This window comes from Hyperolius riggenbachi, chromosome 10 (genome assembly GCF_040937935.1).
Source record: "Hyperolius riggenbachi isolate aHypRig1 chromosome 10, aHypRig1.pri, whole genome shotgun sequence".
Taxonomy (NCBI): Eukaryota; Metazoa; Chordata; class Amphibia; order Anura; family Hyperoliidae; genus Hyperolius; species Hyperolius riggenbachi.
Window position 1 is genome coordinate 183,731,091 of NC_090655.1, and position 25,259 is coordinate 183,756,349.

The 25,259-nt window shown below is 47.0% G+C and overlaps 1 long non-coding RNA gene across 1 annotated transcript in view; it reads left to right on the plus strand.

Annotated features, from left to right (window-relative positions):
- LOC137534042 (uncharacterized) overlaps window positions 1-25,259 on the plus strand; it is a 136,590-nt gene that overhangs the window by 29,415 nt on the left and 81,916 nt on the right. The gene's annotated exons all lie outside the window — the stretch shown is intronic.

Here is a 25,259-nt window from a genome sequence, read left to right on the forward strand (position 1 = left end):
GCCGCAGAACGTTGCCCTCATTCACAGCTAGAGGCGGTGGGCTTGGTTGTGGAGCAGCAAGAGCAGAAGTGGGAGCAGGGGGCTCTGGAGGATGTGCGGGTGCCCTCTGGTTCTCGAATCTGCAGTAGAAGTCACTGAGGCTTTCAGCGAGCTCGATGCTGGGGGTCGCGTACTGAGGGGGGGGGGCTTGTAGTTAGTTGCGGCCTTTAGCCCCTTTCACACTGCCAGTGACCTCGGCATTGGGTGGGATATACACACCAACGAGTACGTATGAGGAGTACTCCCCGGGCGAGTATGTCGGCCTGCAGTTCACAAGTAGTAGTTCTAGTTCCGAGGAACATATCTTGGCAAGTTGTCGAGGTGTTGGAGCACCATGCAGAGCTGATGTATAGACAGATGCCGCCCCCTTTCCTTTTCACAGAGAGGGCGCCTTCGCGGTCTGCTCGGATGAGGCTGAATCCAGGGAGATGAAGGGCACTGACAGGGATGCCGTCGTGCAGCCATGTTTCTGTGAAGCAGAAAACTGGGGTGTTGCTGCCAAGTTCCCTCTTCTCAGTGAGGAGCCGCAGCTCATCCAGCTTGTTGGGAAGGGAGCGAACGTTTGCTGGGAGGACCGCGGTGATAGCGGACCGCAGACCCTTCCTTTTCAGTCTCACCCTGGTGCCAGCACGACAGCCTCTTCTGCGCTGGCTACCGCGGGGCTCTGCCGTAGGGGCAGTGATTTTCCGGACGTGGCTCCAGACAGAATCGTGCAGGAGCCTAGCGTTAGGGTGCAGAGCTGCGTATGATTCCCAGTGGAGGAGCTGTGACCTGGAGATGGTAGTGCGAGCAGGGAGGGGAGGTTCCATTTTTATGACTACACCAGAGACCCAGGGACCCCTAGGTATGGGGCAGCAGCAGAGGCCCGGAGTTATTATGATTATTATTATTATTTATTGTATTTATAAAGCGCCAACATATTACGCAGCGCTGAGTTACAGGAGCATGGTGCCACAGCAAAGGCCCAGAAGCATAAGGTCGTGGCGGGGGTCCATAAGACGCAGAAACAAGGGGATGCTGCATGGGCCCAGAGTCACCAGAAGCATGAAGCTGCAGTGGAGGCCCATAGTCACAAAAGCATGGGGCTGTTGGAGAGGCCCGGAGTCACAGGGCAATAAGAAGCACAGCTGTAGCAGAGGCTTAGGGATCCCAGAGCATGAGGCTGCAGCGGAGACACAGAAGTATGCAGCTGCAGCGGAGGCCAGAAAACAGGAAGCATAAGGCTTCATTCCTGTGAAACCCTGTGAACAACATTCCCGGGGCACCTGAGGTGGGAGTAAAGTTCAGCAAATTACCAGAGCTGGGGGAATGCAGCACATGGACTGGGGGCCAGAAGCAATACAGCACATGGGCTGGGGGCCAGAAGCAATGCAGAACATGGACTGGGGCCCAGAAGCAATGCAGCACATGGGCTGGGGCCCAGAAGCAATGCAGCACATGGGCTGGGGCCCAGAAGCAATGTAGCACATGGGCTGGGGGCCAGAAGCAAGAAACTGAGACGTACCGGATTTGAGGTGCAGAAGCCTTGGTCCTCCCGCTGTGTGTGGTCCTGGAGATGGGAGGGGAGGTTGCGTATGGAGGCTGGTGTTGTGGTGGCCTCTGGTGCTGATTGCTGGAGTAAGCTCCGGAAAGCAGAAGGTCAGAAGGAGGATGTCAGCTGCTACGTGGAGGCGACCCGGTCTGATTAGTGGCAGGCAGATTGCGGTCTTCTGAGGGTGCTCTGGCGGTGAAGAGGTGCGTTCCCGCACTACTGGCGAGGTAGGCCGCTCGTAGCCATGTGGTTTGCTACCGTGGGTGAGCTTGCCGAGCCGGCTTGCTGTCGCGGTGGAGGGGGAAAAGTCATCCCGGTGCCTGCAATTGTGCAAGGAGCCCTACGGCCAGGCTAGAGGGCAGGACTTGCTGGCGAGGAGGCTGTTAGGTCAGGGTCTGGGCAGGGTCTAGCAAGTAGAGGTGGCCCGCTCTAGTTGTGGGAGCCCTGTGAGCCGTGGCTTAGAAAATCTGCTTCCCAATTCAAAGTGCCCTTTAAATGGATGGCAGACAAAGATAGAATCCTGGGTTCTACCTAAGTCAAGATTTCTGAGGAAAGGGACATGAGATCTCTTGATCTTGTTCCCCCTTGTTTGGACAGATAAGCAACAGTCGTTAGGTTGTCGGAAAAAAATCAAAACATGTCTGCCCTCTATTATTAACTGGAATGATAGAAGAGCTTCCTGCACCGCCTATAAATCCCTGAAATTGGACAACTTTTTCCTTATAGCCAGGGGCCAAAGACCCTGTGCATGTTGCCCCAGAGCCGTTGCTCCCCAGCACCATGAGCTGGCAACGGTGAAGATTTTTATGGGATCCAGCTGTCTCCACCAGCTTCCCTTCTGTAAATTCTCTGGATCTAATCACCAGAGCAGACTGGCTTTTACTGAATCTGGGAGAAGGATCCGAACATCCAAAGATTCCTGGGACTTGTCCCAATTTGACAACAGCAGATTCTGCAGGAGTCTGCCGTGAGCCTGAGCCCAAATGACAGCTGGAATTATGGCTGTAAACAGACCTAAGACCCTCATTATTTGCTGAAGGGAGCAGTCCTCGAGCACCAGCAGTTTCCCTACTTCTGGCTAAATTTTTTTAATCTTTTCCTGAGGAAAAAAAATGTTCCACACTAGGGAGTTTATTTGGTATCCCAGGAAAACAATTTCCTGCACCGGGGATAAAGCCGACTTGGCATAATTTATGATCCACCTGACCTGAGTTAGGGTCCTGATCACAATATCCCTGTGTGCCAACACTAACTCCTCCGTGTCCGCAAACACCAGAAGGTCGTCTAAATAAGGGACTATTGAAACCCATTTTTGGAAGTCAGGTCACCTTCCCAGATTTTCAGCCATACTGCTCGTCTAGCTGAATTAATGAGCGCCGTAGTGCGCGCAGTAATTCTAACCATCTCCCTAATAGAGTCCGCCAAAAAGGCAACCGCTCTGAGAACAACCGGCAAGGAGGCAGCATAATGCTTAGTAGGAGCTCCTTTCACAATCTGGGAGATAAGGTTATTATCCATCCAGATTCTTAAATTGCATGAAATACAGGTGGCTGAAATTCCAGGAATAAATCCGAAGGCTGCTGACTTCCAAGCCTTTTTCAGGAGCCTCTCTATCCTTTTATCCATGGGATCTTTTAGAGCCCCTGCGTATTCAAACGACAAATCTGAATATTTTGAATACTTGTCTAAAGCTGCATCTAATTTGGGACATTTCATCCATTTATCAATATCAGTTTGAGCAAACAGATATTTTCTCTTCGCAGATTTAGGCACAAATAAACGCCACAGGATTTTGCCACTGAGATGTGATAATTTCCTGTAAGGATTTATGAATAGGGAAAACCCTACCCGAGGGTCTAGCAAGCCCGGAATAAACTAGATCCTGTGGGGTTAATCCCGTAACAGTCTCTTTAATCTGCTCTGTAGAATATACAGCTTTAAGTAATTCATCAGGAGAAAACAGAAATCTTGGAGTCTTAACTGACTGTTCAGCCTCAGAAGTGTCTGATTCAGGATGTTCCTCCTCTTCTAGAGATATAACCTCTAAGCAGGGCTGGATTTCTGGGAAGGCCAGAAGGCCACGGCCTAGGGCGATAAAATCAGATAAGATAAGAAGGGCGGCATGACTTGGAGAGAGAAGAGGTCATATGTCAAAGTAAATCATCTCTTCTGGTCCCGCAGTGCAGCCAGCTAGCGCCCTGCTCTGCACTAATAGCTGAATTCCAGAGTTCCCTAATCCCTGCTTCTCTCTCTCACATTTCCTGGTGTGTTATAACAGACAGGATTAATCATAACCGTCACCTGATAATCCATTCCTCTGTATGATGGACATACAGATGATGTGAGAAATACCAGAGATTTACATTACAAAGCAGATAGAACTAAGTTCCGCTGAGTTTTAATGCAGGCATTCACAAACATCACAAGCAGGGATGGTCGTAGTCAGCCAACTTCGCTACGCTGGAAATACGCGTAATTTTACGCAATTACGCTTCGCCAAACTACGGCTTCGAAAACAAATCGTCACTACGTATGCATTTTGTAGAATACGCGTTAAAATACGCAATTACGCGTAGTGTGAAGCGTAGTGTATGCGGATACTTATGCCCGTATGCAGAAAATTGTACGCATTAATTTCTTTATAAATGCATATACTGGGAACCCTTCTATGCGTACATTCCCCTTTCCAATGCGTAAATTTGTATGCATACAATCGCATGCGGAAAATTAGACGCGAGTAACGCATTCGTAGTTCACTACGCAATACACATGTTAACTAAACATAGTAGACGTAAGCTACGCGTAGCGGTACTTCGCTACGCGTAAATTCGTAAGCGTAGGTTTGAAACTTCGCCTATGAAGTACGATGCGTAGATGCGAACTACGATGCGTAAATTCGCACTGGCGTAGTTTCTGCTCATCCCTGATCACAAGCTTTGACACAGACCCCAGCAGTTGTTAATTACTTTAGCTAACCCTAATTTATGTTTCTCTTCTTTTTTTTTCCTAGCTAGCAGTGATCTCTTGTCTGCTTCGGTTAACTCTTTCCTGCCTCATTTTCTGTCCTTCAGCTCCTACCATCTATGAGAATTGCAGGAATAAAAATGCTGTTTGCTTCCCTTTCATTCCTAAACTGTCACTTTAAAGGACACCTGAGCTGTTACTACCTCTATGCTAGTGTGTTTGGTTTGGCATGATGCATCCTTCTGCTTTCCTGTAGCAGTAGAGCATTGTACCATCTTAGCCATCAGCGTAAGCAGAGAGTTTTGAATCAGGATGATACCATTTATTGGCTTAAAAGAAAAAGAGTAAGCTTTCTGCTAATAAGCCTTCTTTATACTTTGTTGCTGTATACTGTCAATATGTTAGAGCAGGGGTCCCCAACCACCGGGCCGCGGCCCACTGCTGGTCCGTGGGCAGTTTTAAGTTGGGCCGCGGCAGGTCTGGCCTCTCGCCCCCCTCCCCCCGCGGCCTCCACTCCTGTTACCTTATGAGCTGGCGCCGCTGCCTCTTTTACATTCCCCCGTAGCCCGTCTCCTGTTTCCAGCATCTTGTACTACAGCAGCGCTTCCTGTGTGGCTGCTGTAAGAAAGGGAAGGAAGCGGGGCAGTGCCAGTTCCCATGGTAACGGCGATGCATATCGCCGCTACAGGAAGCCGCTGCCCTGCTTCCTTCCCTTCCTTACAGCAGACGCACAGGAAGCACTGCTGTAATACAAGATGCTGGAAACAGGAGACGGGCTACGGGGGAATGTAAAAAAGGCAGCAGCCGCCAGCTCATAAGGTAACAGGAGCGGCGGCCGCGGGGGGGGGCTATACGGGACAGCCATACTAGCCATACAGGGGAAACTATATTAGCTACACAGGGACAGCTATACAGGGGAAACTATACTAGCTACATACGGACAGCTATACTAGCTATACATGGGAAACTATACTAGTTACACAGCGACAGCTATACTAGCTATACAGGGGAAACTATACTAGCTACATACGGACAGCTATACTAGCTATACATGGGAAACTATACTAGCTACACAGGGACAGCTATACTAGCTATACAGGGGAAACTATACTAGCTACACAGGGACAGCTATACAAGAGAAACTATACTAGCTACATAGGGACAGCTATACTAGCTATACACGGGAAACTATACTAGCTACACAGGGACAGCTATACTAGCTACACAGGGGAAACTATGCTAGCTACACAGGGACAGCTATACTAGCTATTGTAACGATTGTGGAATTCTCTCCGTGATCAGTGCACAGGACATGCGCTGACACTGCGGAAATCCTCCACAAGCGTATAATTTGAGGGAACCCAGCAAAAGGGGCAACGCACCTATAGAGGGAAATTCCTGTCGGCAGGTGGAGCTGTGGAGTGCAGAGGAACTGCTCCTCTGCCTTGCCACAGACGCCAGACAGGAATTGTACGAAGGGAAGAAACGCAGGGCAAGATAGCCCTGAAAGAGAGAGATCAAAGCGACAGAGGGTATGTGTGTCCACCAATCTAGTCGCCACCCTGCGACGATGAACACACAACCAGGAAGATAAAGTGAGAAGGCAAATGCTAGAGATGGCGATTGCTCACAGCGACACAAGACCAAATAAGCACAGATGAGGAATGTATGTATGTCCACCAATCTAGCCGCCAACCTGCGACGGTGGACACACAACAGAGGAGACCAAGTGAGAACGCAATCGCAAGAGAAGCGATTGCGAAAGAGAATGAGCACAGGGACAGAATGTATGTATGTGCCCCAATCTAGTCGCCAACCCGCGATGGTGCACACACAACAGCAGAAACAAAGTAGGAACGCAATCGCAAGAGAGGCGATTGCCAGAGGTGACACAAGGCTTAAGCAAGACAGGGCATGAGAGTAGCAAAGGCACAGTAATAATACAATGAGAAGATAAGGAAAATAACAAACGCTAACTAAACGCGAACACCGCACTCATTCGCAACAGCGAACACGTTTACCGCGCGGTCTCCGCGTGTTAAGCACAACAGAGACAAGCACGCCTAACTAACCACCGACAGACAAACACAAAACAGAGAACGCGAGCGCTTGCTTAACGGTTACCTCACCGAGCCTCCAGCAAGCGTTCGTATCAGACAAGACAGATACACGAAAACAGGAATAAGTGAGAGATACGATCCACTGCTCTTTCCGCCAGAGCGAGTGCGATCCAAGTATAGAAACAGAGCGAGCTGGATCCACTGCTCTTTCCGCCAGAGCAGGTGCGATCCAAGTACAGCAAGAGAGTAGGAGAGCAGAAGGATCCACAGCCGCTACCGCTAGAGGCTAGTGCGATCCAAGCACGACCGACAGATGAACAGAAGGGCCTACCAGTAACAACCGCTGCTCTGGTTAGTACCCCACAGACAGACAGAACAGGCAATACAAATAATACAATCCTGACTGCTCTAGCAAGGATGCCTAGTGCAGTCCCAGGAATTAATCTAAGCTAATCTTCAAACAATAAGCATGGCTGACACTCCAGGAGTGTTTCACAGGACAAACCGTTATGACCAGCGACGTACTGTGGAATCACATGGTATATATAGAGCAAGCCTACAAAGGATGTGGCTAGGCAATTTGCATGACAAACGTATGCAAATTCCTCAGCAGCAGCAAGCTGCAAAACTGACAAAAGGTCTCTCTTCCAGAGACCTGCAGAATGCAGCTCTGAACAGTGGTCAAAAAGCTGCCTGCCTGCGCAGGCAGCTGAGCGGATCATTACAGTACCCCCCCCCCCCCCCTCTAGGGTCGGATTCCAGACTAGCCTCTAACCTGATATTTGCAAAAGACTCTAACTGAAGACTCATGAAGGTCGGGACAGCCCGACAAGGCCCAATTCCAGAGTCAGCCCACCCGAAACCGACCTCATCGGAAGGAGAAGCCACTGAAACATGCCCATCAGTACCACAAGTCTCAGTGTAACACCCATCAGGACTGTGAATGCCAGAGAAGAAGCCATCGACACCCACCGAGCCATGCCCACCACCTTCCAGGGACCGTCCAAAAATACCAAACCTGCCACAATACCCATTCGAAGTGTCCCTTTCCACAAAGCACCCACTGCTGATCTCATTCAAGGTACCAGGAAATATTTCTCCCAGGATCTCCCAGAACACTTTGAAGCTCCGCAGAGATCCCAGGAGGGCAGAACGATCACCAGGCTCACACGGAGAACTATCAAGAACCCCTATGGAACCAATGACAATTCTGGATTCAGAATTACCAGGACAAGCATCAAGATCAGGGCCTTCAGGGACCACCTCTGGGCATGCAGGCAGGCAACATCAGAACAGGTTTCCACCGAGGAAGCATCTGAGCAGGCTGGCAACCGAGACACACTTGGGCTTTCTGGGTCACAGAACACATCGGGGTACACTAGCCCAAGGGGAACCTCAGGACACGTCGAGGAACTGCCAACCTCGGAGTCCGTTACGACAAGACCAAAACCAGAACCGGGCAGAGAATCATCACAAGCAGTGGTCACAAGAACTGGACTTTCAAAAGAAGGCCTGGACTCAAACCCAGAAATCTCTGTGACTGCACTGGCATCCACCCCACCTTCATCATTGACTACACAAGACTGAAGCTCCTCAAGAGCTGCAACAGTAGTCAGCACAACAGCAATGCCCACTGAAGTGGGCAAAACCTCAGACGGATCTGGGGGGCAGGAGGTATCTCCTAGAAGTTCTGCACCCTTTAGGAGGGACTTGGAAACCTCCAAAACATCAACTAAGACCTCAGAAATGTCATTTTCCAAGTTTTCTATGAAGGGTTCTGAACTATCCATGTTACAGGGCTGAACATTAAATACCTCCTGCAGGCAGGGCAGATGTCCCAGGAATGGTTCCACCATAAGCTGAGACTGGATTTCATCATCATGAGTGGGATGTACAGGAATGTTTACTGGAACACACACTGACTCCCTAACTTCAATCTCACTGCACCCAGGATTCTGCGTAGCAGTCAAACTAGCTTGCAACTCCAAAACTGCAGAAAAACAGGTGAGTATAGTAGCAATACCTAGACGAGCCTCTAGGGACACTGCAGGAGATTCTAAACAAGGCCATATTAACTCATCCAGAGTACAGGGTAGGTTCAGAGAAATCTTCTCTGGGCAAAGCAAAGAAGCTTCAGCATCAGATTCGCAAAACCAAAGCGCTGTCTCATTCTTAGATTCGGCTAACAATGTCAAATCCGAGGAGTCAGAACGCAAAACTTGCGAATCAAAAATCGCTTTAGGTTGTGAAACTGACGCTTCCATAGCGCAAACCTCCGCGATCTGCGGAGCAAACTGTAAGGCGTTCAGGACAGAAACACTGGAGCAACTGTCACCAGGCAACGGGCTCTTACAGGTGTGAACAGGGTGAGACAGACTCATTTGCAGTAGAAATAGCGACAACATCAGGAAAAACTTTATTAGACATATTAATTTTATTTTTGATGCTGCATAATTTAGGAATTTTCCCCATAGCAGGATCACCGATGGAAGATCTTAAAGATCTGTCTCTAAATGACAAGGGGTCCCACACATCCTTGAGAAAACTGGCACATTCATGCTGATCACAATCTGCAGGAACATCCGAGAAACAGGCATTAGATCGCATAGATTCAAACTGCACACAGTCAGGAGAGAATCTTTCAGGATTCGCACAGGAATCAACCACAGTGGTACACCCATTCATTTCAGATCGCACAATGTCAAGACTCACATGCTTTACCCCAGAAAGGCAGGAACAATCATCCGACAACGATGTCTCTTTATTGGAATCAATTGATTGGTGTGTGTGCAACTCATCCAAAATCGTCTGCCATACATAAATCACCAGATCCACATCACCTTCGTCACATTCGTCGGAATCAATCAAAAGGTACATAGAATCGAGACAATCATTCAAGACATCTTCGCTTTTTGCGATGTAAAAATCGCAAAAGGCTTTCCAATCAAAATCAAATTCCTCCATCAAGGCCCCATTTTCCCATGAGGCAAATGGAGGTTCAAACAAGCCAGTATCAAGATAATCTCCATATGGGTGGAGATCAGGAACAAGAACAGATTTTTTTAACTGCTTTAATATAGTGTGCGATCCTACCTATAATAGGATCCACATAAGCTTTGGATTGGGGCAAAAAACCCGGAGACTGAGCAACATCAATAGGGAGTGTTTTATTCAAAAGCTTGCGATTTTTAGTTTTTCCCTTTTCAGCAACTTTGCATGTCTGCTGTCTAAATGCAAGAAGCGTATCCAGGCAGTTCTCTTGCACCTGCTTGGAAGCTGAAGTGGCAAGAGAAACATTGAACTGATTATCATACTGAATGGTTTTGCACATTTCAGACTTGACAGAAATAACCTCTTTATTTGTGGTTGCTATGGGCAACGAATCTTTTGGCTCACAAGCTGCATCAGCAGATTGGCCTGCAAGCACCAACTCATTAACATATAGTAATGACAGAGAAATGTTGCATAACCTAATCTGATCAGCATTTTGCACAGCAGGAAAAAAAACTCATAGAAACATAGAATCGAGACAATCATTCAAGACATCTTCGCTTTTTGCAATGTAAAAATCGCAAAAGGCTTTCCAATCAAAATCAAATTCCTCCATCAAGGCCCCATTTTCCCATGAGGCAAATGGAGGTTCAAACAAGCCAGTATCAAGATAATCTCCATATGGGTGGAGATCAGGAACAAGAACAGATTTTTTTAACTGCTTTAATATAGTGTGCGATCCTACCTATAATAGGATCCACATAAGCTTTGGATTGGGGCAAAAAACCCGGAGACTGAGCAACATCAATAGGGAGTGTTTTATTCAAAAGCTTGCGATTTTTAGTTTTTCCCTTTTCAGCAACTTTGCATGTCTGCTGTCTAAATGCAAGAAGCGTATCCAGGCAGTTCTCTTGCACCTGCTTGGAAGCTGAAGTGGCAAGAGAAACATTGAACTGATTATCATACTGAATGGTTTTGCACATTTCAGACTTGACAGAAATAACCTCTTTATTTGTGGTTGCTATGGGCAACGAATCTTTTGGCTCACAAGCTGCATCAGCAGATTGGCCTGCAAGCACCAACTCATTAACATATAGTAATGACAGAGAAATGTTGCATAACCTAATCTGATCAGCATTTTGCACAGCAGGAAAAAAAACTCATAGAAATAGCCTGGCAGGGGAATTCTAAGCTTACGAGAAAAAACATGAGCTAGAAACCTGCGAGGGTTATGTCTCAGATTCCTGTCTGGCAAAATCAGCCCACACAAACAGATCCCCTTGGAAAAGATTGTAAGCAATCTGACCACTCCAAGGGGAAATATTGGTGGCCTGAAATTCAGGATTTGCCAAGAATCTGGAACATTCTGATATGAACTCCTCTCTGGTTTCAGAGTCCAGTATCTTAAACCTCTTAAAGATACAGGACCCATATTCGACCAAATCGTACAAATCGGAAATTCCCTCTACACTGGGAATTTCGGTTTGGCTGGTCATACTGTAACGATTGTGGAATTCTCTCCGTGATCAGCGCACAGGACGTGCGCTGACACTGCGGAAATCCTCCACAAGCGTATAATTTGAGGGAACCCAGCAAAAGGTGCAACGCACCTGTAGAGGGAAATTCCTGTCGGCAGGTGGAGCTGTGGAGTGCAGAGGAACAGCTCCTCTGCCCTGCCACAGACGCCAGACAGGAATTGTACGAAGGGAAGAAACGCAGGGCAAGATAGCCCTGAAAGAGAGAGATCAAAGCGACAGAGGGTATGTGTGTCCACCAATCTAGTCGCCACCCTGCGACGATGAACACACAACCAGGAAGATAAAGTGAGAAGGCAATCGCCAGAGATGGCGATTGCTCACAGCGACACAAGACCGAATAAGCACAGATGAGGAATGTATGTATGTCCACCAATCTAGCCGCCAACCTGCGACGGTGGACACACAACAGAGGAAACCAAGTGAGAACGCAATCGCAAGAGAAGCGATTGTGAAAGAGAATGAGCACAGGGACAGAATGTATGTATGTGCCCCAATCTAGTCGCCAACCCGCGACGGTGCACACACAACAGCAGAAACGAAATAGGAACGCAATCGCAAGAGAGATGATTGCCAGAGGTGACACAAGGCTTAAGCAAGACAGGGCATGAGAGTAGCAAAGGCACAGTAATCATACAATGAGAAGATAAGGAAAATAACAAACGCGAACTAAACGTGAACACCGCACTCATTCGCAACAGCGAACGCGTTTACTGTGTGGTCTCCACGTGTTAAGCACAACAGAGACAAGCACGCCTAACTAACCACCGACAGACAAACACAAAACAGAGAACACGAGCGCTTGCTTAACGGTTACCTCACCGAGCCTCCAGCAAGCGTTCGTAGCAGACAGGTACACAAAAACAGGGATAAGTGAGAGATACGATCCACTGCTCTTTCCGCCAGAGCGAGTGCGACCCAAGTAAGGCAACAGAGCTAGCAGGATCCACTGCTCTTACCGTCAGAGCAGGTGCGATCCAAGTATAGCAAGGAAGTTGCAGACCAGAAGGATCCACAGCCGCTACTGCTAGAGGCTAGTGTGATCCAAGCACGACAGACAGACAGAACAGAAGGGCCTACCAGTAACAACCGCTGTTCTGGTTAGTACCCCACAGACAGACAGAACAGGCAATACAAATAATACAATCCTGACTGCTCTAGCAAGGATGCCTAGTGCAGTCCCAGTAATTACTCTAAGCTAATCTTCAAACAATAAGCAAGGCTGACACTCCAGGAGTGTTTCACAGGACAAACCCTTATGACCAGCCCAGGTCTGTGATATCACATGGTATTTATAGTACAAACCTCCAAAGGATGTGGCTAGGCAATTTGCATGACAAACGTATGCAAATTCCTCAGCAGCAGCAAGCTGCAAAACTGACAAAAGGTCTCTCTTCCAGAATGCAGACCTGAACAGTGGTCAAAAAGCTGGCTGCCTGTGCAGGCAGCTGAGCAGATCATTACAGTACCCCCCCCCCCCCCTCTAGGGTCGGATTCCAGACGAGCCTCTAAACTGATATTTGCAAAAGACTCTAGCTGAAGACTCATGAAGGTCGGGACAGCCCGACAGACAAGACAGATACACGAAAACAGGAATAAGTGAGAGATACGATCCACTGCTCTTTCCGCCAGAGCGAGTGCGATCCAAGGATAGAAACAGAGCGAGCTGGATCCACTGCTCTTTCCGCCAGAGCAGGTGCGATCCAAGTACAGCAAGAGAGTAGGAGAGCAGAAGGATCCACAGCCGCTACCGCTAGAGGCTAGTGCGATCCAAGCACGACCGACAGATGAACAGAAGGGCCTACCAGTAACAACCGCTGCTCTGGTTAGTACCCCATAGACAGACAGAACAGGCAATACAAATAATACAATCCTGACTGCTCTAGCAAGGATGCCTAGTGCAGTCCCAGGAATTACTCTAAGCTAATCTTCAAACAATAAGCATGGCTGACACTCCAGGAGTGTTTCACAGGACAAACCGTTATGACCAGCGACGTACTGTGGAATCACATGGTATATATAGAGCAAGCCTACAAAGGATGTGGCTAGGCAATTTGCATGACAAACGTATGCAAATTCCTCAGCAGCAGCAAGCTGCAAAACTGACAAAATATCTCTCTTCCAGAGACCTGCAGAATGCAGACCTGAACAGTGGTCAAAAAGCTGCCTGCCTGCGCAGGCAGCTGAGCGGATCATTACAGCTATACAGGGGAAACTATACTAGCTACACAGGGGAAACTATACTAGCTATACAGGGGAAACTATGCTAGGTATACTGAGGAAACTATACTAGGTATACTGGGGAAACTATACTAGCTATACTGGGGAAACTATACTAGGTATACAGGGGAAACTATACTAGGTATACAGGGGAAACTATACTAACTACAATCAGAGAAAGAACATGTGTGCATCAACCAAGTGAACCTGACAAATCTGGCTTTGCAAATTTGGCCTATTGGCTAATCACGAGACATTGCTCATGCAAATAAGCATTTGCTTTCGCATGCCTAAATATGCAGGGTCAAAACCAAAAACCGCAAAACAATCGCCCTGCGGGAATTAGTTCATGCTATACAGCACTATCCAGGGGCGCCACGAGGAGGCTTCCCATTGCCCCCATACAACCGGGGGGCTGCGGGGGTCCCAGGCACTCTCACCGCCTGGAACCCACACAGCGGCACCCCGGAGGCGGAGGCTGGGGGGTGCAGGCGATCTCCCCAGCGTGGCCAGCGCCGGGAAGAGCCGCCCGCACACACCTCCCAAGATTAAAAACAGGCACTTACCTCAACGTCCATTGCGTTCTGCTGTATGCGCATAACCTGGGCGCTGGCCACGCTGGGGAGATCGCTTGCACCCCCCAGCCTCCGCCTCCGGGGTGCCGCTGTGTGGGTTCCAGGCGGTGAGAGTGCCTGGGACCCCCGCGGCCCCCCGGTTGTATGGGGGCAATGGGAAGCCTCCTCGTGGCGCCCCTGGATAGTGCTGTATAGCATGAACTAATTCCCGCAGGGCGATTGTTTTGCGGTTTTTGGTTTTGACCCTGCATATTTAGGCATGCGAAAGCAAATGCTTATTTGCATGAGCAATGTCTCGTGATTAGCCAATAGGCCAAATTTGCAAAGCCAGATTTGTCAGGTTCACTTGGTTGATGCACACATGTTCTTTCTCTGATTGTAGTTAGCATTGCATTTCTTTTTTCTGAGGGCAGGTAGTGAGTGGCTTGTTTTAGGAGGTGAGAGCCCTGGAGCAGGCTATTTGCGCCTGTCCGCCCCTTATGTGTCGCGCCCAGGTTATGCGCATACAGCAGAACGCAATGGACGTTGAGGTAAGTGCCTGTTTTTAATCTTGGGAGGTGTGTGCGGGCGGCTCTTCCCGGCGCTGGCCACGCTGGGGAGATCGCTTGCACCCCCCAGCCTCCGCCTCCGGGGTGCCGCTGTGTGGGTTCCAGGCGGTGAGAGTGCCTGGGACCCCCGCGGCCCCCCGGTTGTATGGGGGCAATGGGAAGCCTCCTCGTGGCGCCCCTGGATAGTGCTGTATAGCATGAACTAATTCCCGCAGGGCGATTGTTTTGCGGTTTTTGGTTTTGACCCTGCATATTTAGGCATGCGAAAGCAAATGCTTATTTGCATGAGCAATGTCTCGTGATTAGCCAATAGGCCAAATTTGCAAAGCCAGATTTGTCAGGTTCACTTGGTTGATGCACACATGTTCTTTCTCTGATTGTAGTTAGCATTGCATTTCTTTTTTCTGAGGGCAGGTAGTGAGTGGCTTGTTTTAGGAGGTGAGAGCCCTGGAGCAGGCTATTTGCGCCTGTCCGCCCCTTATGTGTCGCGCCCAGGTTATGCGCATACAGCAGAACGCAATGGACGTTGAGGTAAGTGCCTGTTTTTAATCTTGGGAGGTGTGTGCGGGCGGCTCTTCCCGGCGCTGGCCACGCTGGGGAGATCGCTTGCACCCCCCAGCCTCCGCCTCCGGGGTGCCGCTGTGTGGGTTCCAGGCGGTGAGAGTGCCTGGGACCCCCGCGGCCCCCCGGTTGTATGGGGGCAATGGGAAGCCTCCTCGTGGCGCCCCTGGATAGTGCTGTATAGCATGAACTAATTCCCGCAGGGCGATTGTTTTGCGGTTTTTGGTTTTGACCCTGCATATTTAGGCATGCGAAAGCAAATGCTTATTTGCATGAGCAATGTCTCGTGATTAGCCAATAGGCCAAATTTGCAAAGCCAGATTTGTCAGGTTCACTTGGTTGATGCACACATGTTCTTTCTCTGATTGTAGTTATACAGGGGAAACTATGCTAGGTATACTGAGGAAACTATACTAGGTATACAGGAGAAACTATACTAGCTATACTGGGGAAACTATACTAGGTATACAGGGGAAACTATACTAGGTATACAGGGGAAACTAAAATAGAGAAGGAGGAGCGCTCCATAGTGTAACAACGCTTTATTAAAACAAATTGCCCAAATAAAAATTCACTTACTAGATGTAAGTTGAATACAAGCATGTAAAATCCTTAAAGTCCTTCCTTGGCGGGTGCACCTCAAACTGCCGTGGCCATCGGAGTCGAGAGGATCAGGTGGAGAGCGACCCTGGATGCTCCCCCAAGGTAAAAAACGTGTGCTGGCTGCGTTATTACGCGTTTCGGCGTTCCACGCCTTCGTCAGATAATACAGGGGAAACTATACTAGGTATACTGGGGAAACTATACTAGCTATACAGGGGAAACTATACTAGCTATACAGGGGAAACTATACTAGGTATACTGGGGAAACTATACTAGCTATACAGGGGAAACTATACTAGCTATACAGGGGAAACTATACTAGGTATACTGAGGAAACTATACTAGCTATACAGGGGAAACTATACTAGGTATACTGGGGAAACTATACTAGCTATACAGGGGAAACTATACTAGCTATACAGGGGAAACTATACTAGGTATACTGAGGAAACTATACTAGCTATACAGGGGAAACTATACTAGCTATACAGGGGAAACTATACTAGGTATACTGAGGAAACTATACTAGCTATACAGGGGAAACTATACTAGCTATACTGGGGAAACTATACTAGCTATACAGGGGAAACTATACTAGCTATACAGGGGAAACTATACTAGGTATACAGGGGAAACTATACTAGCTATACAGGGGAAACTATACTAGGTATACTGAGGAAACTATACTAGGTATACTGGGGAAACGATACTAGCTATACAGGGGAAACTATACTAGGTATACAGGGGAAACTATACTAGGTATACTGAGGAAACTATACTAGCTATACAGGGGAAACTATACTAGCTATACTGGGGAAACTATACTAGCTATACAGGGGAAACTATACTAGGTATACTGAGGAAACTATACTAGGTATACTGAGGAAACTATACTAGCTATACAGGGGAAACTATACTAGCTATACAGGGGAAACTATACTAGGTATACTGAGGAAACTATACTAGCTATACAGGGGAAACTATACTAGCTATACTGGGGAAACTATACTAGCTATACAGGGGAAACTATACTAGCTATACAGGGGAAACTATACTAGGTATACAGGGGAAACTATACTAGCTATACAGGGGAAACTATACTAGGTATACTGAGGAAACTATACTAAGTATACTGGGGAAACGATACTAGCTATACAGGGGAAACTATACTAGGTATACAGGGGAAACTATACTAGGTATACAGGGGAAACTATACTAGCTATACAGGGGAAACTATACTAGGTATACTGGGGAAACTATACTAGCTATACAGGGGAAACTATACTAGGTATACTGGGGAAACTATACTAGCTATACAGGGGAAACTATACTAGGTATACTGGGGAAACTATTCTAGGTATACAGGGGAAACTATACTAGCTATACAGGGGAAACTATACTAGGTATACTGGGGAAACTATATTAGGTATACAGGGGAAACTATACTAGCTATACAGGGGAAACTATACTAGGTATACAGGGGAAACTATACTAGGTATACAGGGGAAACTATACTAGGTATACAGGGGAAACTATACTAGCTATACAGGGGAAACTATACTAGGTATACAAGGGAAACTATACTAGGTATACAGGGGAAACTATACTAGCTATACAGGGGAAACTATACTAGGTATACTGGGGAAACTATACTAGCTATACAGGGGAAACTATACTAGGTATACTGGGGAAACTATACTAGGTATACAGGGGAAACTATACTAGGGATACTGGGGAAACTATACTAGCTATACAGGGTAAACTATACTAGCTATACAGGGGAAACTATATTACCTATACAGGGGCAACTATGCTAGCTACAGGAGTCCTTCCTTGGCGGGTGCACCTCAAACTGCCGTGGCCATCGGAGTCGAGAGGATCAGGTGGAGAGCGACCCTGGATGCTCCCCCAAGGTAAAAAACGTGTGCTGGCTGCGTTATTACGCGTTTCGGCGTTCCACGCCTTCGTCAGATAATACAGGGGAAACTATACTAGGTATACTGGGGAAACTATACTAGCTATACAGGGGAAACTATACTAGCTATACAGGGGAAACTATACTAGGTATACTGAGGAAACTATACTAGCTATACAGGGAAACTATACTAGCTATACAGGGGAAACTATACTAGCTATACTAAGGAAACTATACTAGCTATACAGGGGAAACTATACTAGGTATACTGGGGAAACTATACTAGCTATACAGGGGAAACTATACTAGCTATACAGGGGAAACTATACTAGGTATACTGAGGAAACTATACTAGCTATACAGAGGAAACTATACTAGGTATACTGGGGAAACTATACTAGCTATACAGGGGAAACTATACTAGGTATACTGGGGAAACTATACTAGCTATACAGGGGAAACTTAACTAGGTATACTGAGGAAACTATACTAGCTATACAGGGGAAACTATACTAGCTATACAGGGGAAACTATACTAGGTATACTGGGGAAACTATACTAGCTATACAGGGGAAACTATACTAGGTATACTGAGGAAACTATACTAGCTATACAGGGGAAACTATACTAGCTATACAGGGGAAACTATACTAGGTATACTGGGGAAACTATACTGGCTATACAGGGGAAACTATACTAGCTATACAGGGGAAACTATACTAGGTATACAGGGGAAACTATACTAGGTATACAGGGGAAACTATACTAGCTATACAGGGGAAACTATACTAGGTATACAGGGGAAACTATACTAGCTATACAGGGGAAACTATACTAGCTATACAGGGGAAACTATACTAACTATACAGGGGAAACTATATTACCTATACAGGGGAAACTATGCTAGCTATACTGGGGTAACTATACTGGGATACTGGGGGCAACTATACCTAGATACCCTATGCAGGGGGCACTTATACCTGGTGGCTACCTACCTATCTGTACACTCCAAATGGGGGGGGCGCTGCTAACCCTAACACCAAACCCCCCACTAACCCAGACTCCACCGTGCCAAACGCACCCCATACAACACACGCCACAACAAATCCCCCCCCCCCCTTCCCGGCTCGGAGAGAAGTTTGGTCTGGATAGCGGTCCCCAGACTGAAAAAGGTGTGTTAGAGCACACCACCATATGTACATTCAGCATTCAAAAGCGATACATAGATTTTTCTGCAAACATAAACAAATGGCATTCAGATGCTTTAAAGTGGAGCTGAACTTTTGCACAGGACAGAAGGAAAACAGAGAAATGTACCATGTATGTATTTAGAGAGCGTGTCTAATTCACCCTCCTCTGTGTCTAATCACAAGTTGTAATTTATCTCTACACTGTGTCACCTGACTGCCACAACATGTAAGCTCATTTGAAAGCACAGGATGTTAAAAATATGCCTGCTTACATAAAAGCAGGAAGTAGACACACTGCAGATTTATTGCAGGATTTTTATCAGCTGTAACAAAGAAATGTTTTTATTTGAAGGTTATGTTGTTGCGTATCTTTTAGAGCAGAGAGGAAGTTCTGAGTTCTGGTCCACTCTAATTACAACAGAACATCCAAAGTGGGTCTTGCTACTTACCTGTTCTCTGTTTTGGATGGGCTTCTCTCCATTGCACTGCCCTGCCACCTGTTTGTGGCTCCGACTGCAGCCAGTCTCACAGAGGACAAAGAAGCAGCGCATGCTCTGGCCACTCGCGCTCCCTGTAATTTCTCGCTCCTGCCCATGGCCGGTACAGTGTTATGCATTCTTGACCGGTCATATATCAGCGTCATTTCTCAAGTATGCATGCCCAGAACACTATCAGCTGCTGTGCACATTCGGGCAGGAGCGCAAATTACAGGAATTATTTGTTGAATGGGGGGCAGAGCAGCAGAACTGAAATGAGCCCACTCAAACCAATGATCGCTAGTCAGAGTGTTGGACAAAATATTTTTATGGAGGAGGGGGGGGGGGGTATCGGGGGGCACTTGGTGACAGCGGGCCTAGGGCACTGGAAAGTACAAATCCGGCCTAGCAGGTAATTTAAAAAAATGTCATGGCAGTTTAATCACATGATCAAATGCAGCTGTGTACAGTGGATGGGACTGCTGCTGCTTGGATTGCAGTATCCTACTGTTCAGAGTGAAAGGGGGAAAAACAGATTAAATGGAAATATAACAGGCTGTAGACAGTGGTTTACAAAGTAACAGTATTAATTGCTTGTTAATTTTGTCGATAAACCTGCATGCCTCAGATATTGCTCAGAGTTTCACAATTGACCACAAATGACAGCACAACTTCTAATAACTCTTAGTAAATTTTCAAGGTTTCTTCATTGCTATTTTGGTCACTATTATTCACTTCCTGTCTTGGTCTTTGCAAAGGGATGATACATGACAAATATTATAAATAAATACCACAGATACCCTAGCCCCTCAATAATATACCACCATCTAATTTAAATGTGCACTAAATTTATCCTAGTAATGTGGTTTTGATTTTTTAATTATGCAGTCATATACATAATTACACATAATGTTAAAGAGAAATTAAGGTGTGTGTGTGTGTGTGTGTGTGCGTGTGTGCGTGCGTGCGTGTTACACACTTAAAAACACATTAAAGAAATGGACAGTGTGGGGTCACGGGCTGATAATAAAAGTTGGAGTTACCGTTTGGTCTGGCGCTCTGTGGTAGGAGCACGACAGGCTGAAAATGTGATTTTTAGTTACATTAATAACATTTGCTTTTGGTCCGGCGCCCTGTGCAAAGAGCGCGGCGGGCTGATAATAAAATTTTGAGTTATCTTTTGGTCCGGCGCCCTTTAGTAGGTGCGTGACGGGCTGATAATATAATTTTGAGTTACCTTTTGGTCCAGCGCCCTGTGGTAGGAGCGTGACGGCCTGAAAATGTAATTTTTAGTTACATTAGTTACATTTGCTTTGGTCCGGCGCCCTGTGGAAAGAGCGCGTCGGGCTGATAATAAAATTTTGAGTTACCTTTTGGTCCGGCGACCATTGGTAGGAGCGCGATGGGCTGATAATATAATTTTGCGTTGACTTTTGGTCCGGCGTCCTGTGGCATGACCAAGATGGGCTGATAATATAATTTTGAATTACCTTACCTAAAGTAATGTGCCACAAAATAATATAAAAATATCTTAGAAGAGAACAACTAATTAGGGCCCTTATACAGCACTTTTCGATCTAAAAATTGATTTGTTTCCTTTTTGTCATTAGTAACAGCACTGCGATGAACATGTAAATCACAGTTCTGGGTCTTTGCTTGTTCCTTAGGTGGGTCGGTACAGGGAATTTGGAATGTTCAGACATGGGTTTGGGGGCTACCCTGCACAAGGGAGCAGGCAAAACCTTTACCATGTTACAGAGTACATATTATATGCTAGCATAAATACAACCAGATAACTGCCTTTTGCAGTAGGTACAGTTAGGTGCAGGTGGAGCCTTTAGGCTACTTGCACACCAAGACGTTGCGTTAGGTGCTACGTTAAGGTCGCATAACGTGCACCTAATGCAACGTATGGTGGTGCGGGAGAGGACGGTAGAGTGAGCCGCGTTAGGCGGCTCTATCCGTATAAGGTCTCCCAGAGTGGCGCTGATTGGCCGGCGGGAACACGTGATGCGGAGCGAGACACTCCACGTGGTCCCGCCGGCCAATCAGCGGCCGCCAGTGCAGTGAATATTAAGTAGCCATGTGCGCGGCTACTGTAGCTGCATCTCCCCGCCTCCTCTCCACCCCCCACTGAGCATGTGCAAACAGTCTAACGCGGCTATAGCCGCTCTAACGCCGTAGCATGCTGCACTTTCGGCAGAACGTGCAGCGTTACATGTAACGCAACGTGGGCTGTGTGAACAGCCCACTTGTGTTACATTGCTGTGCGTTGGGGGAGCGTTACAGGCGCACTAACGTGAGCCTGTAACGGCTTAGTGTGTAAGCAGCCTTAAAGGACCAGTATCACAAAAATTGCTAAATTAATTTTAAATACATGTTGAGAATCCCCCATGTAGAAATGGACTAGTCAAAACCTGTCGGTAATATCAGATTTCTACTAACTACTGTAAGTGACAGGAACATAGGAGAAAAGTAATTTATGCCTCTTTTTACTCTGGAAGAATCCGACATATTTGTATGCGTGTATTTTAAGTTTTACAATTTTTTTGCGATGGTGGTCCTTTAACCACTTTATGACAACCTGACTTATAAAAACCTCCTGCTAGAGCCTCCTAATGGCTCCAGGACGTTTTTATAAGTCAGACAGTGCTCCTCCCGCTGTGCGCATGCCCGCGGGTGCACGTGCATCCCCGTGCACGTGAAAATTGTGAAGAAAAAAAAAAGTACACTTTTATTTCGAAATGATATATTGTCACCATACTTTGTACTAGGGACATAATTAAAATCTTGTGATAACCAGGACAAATGGGCAAATACGATGTGTGGGTTTTATGTACAGTAGCAGTGTTTATATTAAAATCATAGGGGATGAAATTGGAGAAATAGTGTATTTTTTTCATTTTTTCCTTGTATTTCCCTTTAAAATGCATAGAAAATAAAGTAATTACTGAAAACAAAGGTATATATCATTTCATTGTGATTAGTAGTGATTAAGCTATTGGCAAATGAAAGGGATGAGCACTGAAAGGTGAAAATCACTCTTGTCCGTTAAAGTGAACCTCCGGACTAAAAATCTACTCAGCAGAACTGAAAAGGCTTGGTGTTTCTTTAACAGTTTCACAGCATCAGAACTTTGTATTTCTTACCAAAGCATCATTTTTAGCTGCATTTTTATCTAAGCTCCACCCATCAAAGAAAAATTTCCCTGATGTTCTGCAAAGCATGATGGGATTTCCTATGTTGTTATTCACGTTGCCTAGCAACTGGGAGAGGTGCTCAGGACACAGGACAGTTGGAACCGTGTCTCATGCTCCCTGTCATCTCCTTTCAACCAAAAAGATGGCTGCCATCATAAAATCAAACATTTGCCTGTTCTTTTAAAACAGGGTGGGTAAAAGATTATATTACCTATCTATTTCAATTAACATAGCTAATGTAACTTAATGACAGTGTGTTTGTTTAAGCTGGAGTTCCTCTTTAAGGTAAAAACTGCCTTGGGGTAAAGTGGTTAAGTAGCAACAAATTCACACAGGTCCAGACACCACCTACAGGAGAGGCAGAGAGTAGCCATAGTGCACAGGCTGGAGGGAGGTACTTGTTGGCGAGCACTGAAAGTCTACACAGTCCAAGACACACCGCCACCAGCAGACAAAATAAAGGAAAGGCACTGTTCCTGACAGGGGCGTAAGTAGAAGTCACCAGGCCCCACTGCAAGAATTTGGATGCCCCTCCCCCTGGGTGCCCGCTCAGGGCCGTTTTGGGGGGGAGGGCAGGAGGGGTCGCAGCATGAGGGGAAAGCATTGCACATCAGCGGGGAGGGGGGACTTCCCCCCGCCCCCCTCACCTCGGGCTTTCCTCTCAACGTACTGCACTCATGCATAAATCATCATTGGCAGCAGCGGCAGCAGCGGCAGCAGGCAGAACGCATACCTCCATCCACTGGCGGAGGTTCCAATCTCTAAGTGCTGAGTGTTTAAACAGGAAGTAGCATGAAGCACTTAGAGATCGGAGACCTCCGCGGTGGATGGAGGAATGTGTTGCTGCCGCTGCTGCTGCCACTGGAGATTTAAGCAGGAGGGGAGCGCGCTGAGAGGAGAGCCCGAGGTGAGAGAGAGGGGGACTGTCCCCCCTGCCACTGATGTGCAATGCTCTCCCCTCATGCTCCTGCCCCCCAAAATGGCCCTGGGCCCTCCGGCAGGTGCAGTGGCTGCATCGCCTATTGTTACACCCCTGGTTCCTGACATTGTTAATAACAGCACCCTTATCCAAGGTAAGCATAAGGGGCTTGTCCACACCTTAAGTTCCCATGAGAAGATGGGGTAATTGCTAACTACATGTAGCGACAGGCCCTGGAGGGGTGACTTATTGTGGAATTTTGAATCCCACTTTAATATTAAATATTCCATTCCAATGAAATAGGTATAAGAGTACATTTCCTGCCCCCCTCCCCCAAACACACTTGCTATGCAACATTGAATATTGCAAACACATTAAACAACACAGGAAGTGGTGTTAGAAAGTTTTAAAAAAAAAAGTTTTGTTTTTGTTATTTATATCTTTTTTAATACAACATTTGGACAAAAATTCAAACCAATTATATCCAATCAATATGTTACATGTGTATTTTGAGTACCTTAAGGATACTTGCACACCAAGACGTTGCGTTAGGTGCTACGTTAAGGTCGCATAGCGTGCACCTAACGCAAGGCCTGGTGCTCTTCAATGTGGACGTCAGAGTGAGCCGCGTTGTGCAGCTCACTTTGGCGTCCGTGATGCCGTATGCGTACTCTTGGACGCATGCGGCATCACGTGGTCCCGCCGGCCAATCGCCGCACAGAGCGGCCGCACCAGGAAGTAAACACTGTACGTCACAACGTGCAGTGAATATTAATTAGCCATGTGCCTGGCCGCTCTCCGCTCCTCCCCAACATGACTGCGCATGTGCAAACAGTCGCGGCTTAAGCCGCTGTAACGCCGTAGCATGCTGCACTTTCGGAAGAACGTGCAGCGTTACAGGTAACGCAACGTGGGCAGTGTGAACAGCCCACTTGTGTTACATTGCTGTGCGTTGGGGGAGCGTTACAGGTTGCACTAACGTGCGCCTGTAACGTCCCTGTGTGTAAGCAACCTAAAACATCATTGCACATGAATAAACATTATTAACGTAACAGTTGTCCAAAGAAACATAAATGTAAAAACGTAACATTTTTTCCCAGTTTTGGTACCCTCCTGGAGAAGTTTAGAGATTGTCTTCAGAGGGAAGATACCAATTATCGCAGGTCTATATCCCTGACCGAGCGACTTATCAGCACTTTGAGGTAACATGGAGATTTTACCGACTATAAGCTAATATTATCAACAGTATGAAATGACATGAAATGAGTACAACATAAACAGGGGCGTAACTAGAAAGCACTGGGCCCCCCTGCAAAACTTTGGATGGGGCCCTCCCCTCTCACTACAGTACACAGCACTTTAGGAAGGGTAGACAGGTTGGGGGCTAGGCGCTGTACAAAGACCCTGCTGAACACTTAATAGGGCCTGTCTACAGATCTTCGTTTCCAAAACTTTGTATAGTTCCTTATCAGTGGCTGAGCAGATGCAGTCATTAGAACAATTGTGCAGAGAGCAGAAAGTTTTTTCTCTTCATGCCCTTAGTTGTCAGTCTCACAGGGCACGGAAAAGAGACTTCTCCCCCACGGGGCCCCTGCAGCTTCTGGGCCCCCCTGCAGCTTCATCCCTTGCAGGGTCTATTGTTACGCCCCTGAGCATAAAATTATGCAAAGCTAGCTAAGGTATTACTGGAAATCAGTAATCCCTCAACAAAGCCTTGGATGTTGAAAGTTGTGTCCCCTTTACAGCCAATCCATACCCCCCCCCCGTTGAGCGAGATGTGCTGGATACTGTCATCTCTTGTATTTACTCTGGGACAGTGGGAGGGTGTGAGAAAGAGCTGCTGTGTGGAAGGAAGAAGGAAACTGTATGGAGAGAGAGCTTCTGCCAGCACCACTTTGCAACCATAGGCTCAGCAGAGTTAGTATGGAGAAA